Source organism: Antrostomus carolinensis, unplaced genomic scaffold (assembly GCF_000700745.2).
Source record: "Antrostomus carolinensis isolate BGI_N321 unplaced genomic scaffold, ASM70074v2 scaffold27111, whole genome shotgun sequence".
Classification (NCBI taxonomy): domain Eukaryota; kingdom Metazoa; phylum Chordata; class Aves; order Caprimulgiformes; family Caprimulgidae; genus Antrostomus; species Antrostomus carolinensis.
The window spans coordinates 4004-4279 of NW_010292422.1; the positions used below are offsets into that span (position 1 = coordinate 4004).

Here is a 276-nt window from a genome sequence, read left to right on the forward strand (position 1 = left end):
TGCATGGAGAAGGGAGCAGCAACTTTCCTTACATTGCTTCTGCAGTGAGGCAGCTGCTGGGGGGCTCTGGCATGTCCTGTCTCCCTGGTTCTCCCTGGTGCCACTGCAGGGCATCCTCGGCATGGTGTGGCTCAGGCTCCTGACCTCCTGAGGCAGGCAGACTGAGTGTAGGACCACAGGGAAAGCCCTCTGCTCCCCCCATCAGAGAGGGGAGATGGTGGTGATGCCCCCACACCGTACCCCAGTGCGTGGGGCAGAGGGTGGGGGGGTGGGCGG

At 63.8% G+C, this 276-nt stretch overlaps 1 protein-coding gene across 1 annotated transcript in view; it reads left to right on the top strand.

Annotated features, from left to right (window-relative positions):
- Window positions 1-276, top strand: part of LOC104531923 (pre-B lymphocyte protein 3-like) — a gene marked incomplete at its 5' end in the record, with an annotated part of 5072 nt that overhangs the window by 3950 nt on the left and 846 nt on the right. The window lies entirely within an intron of this gene.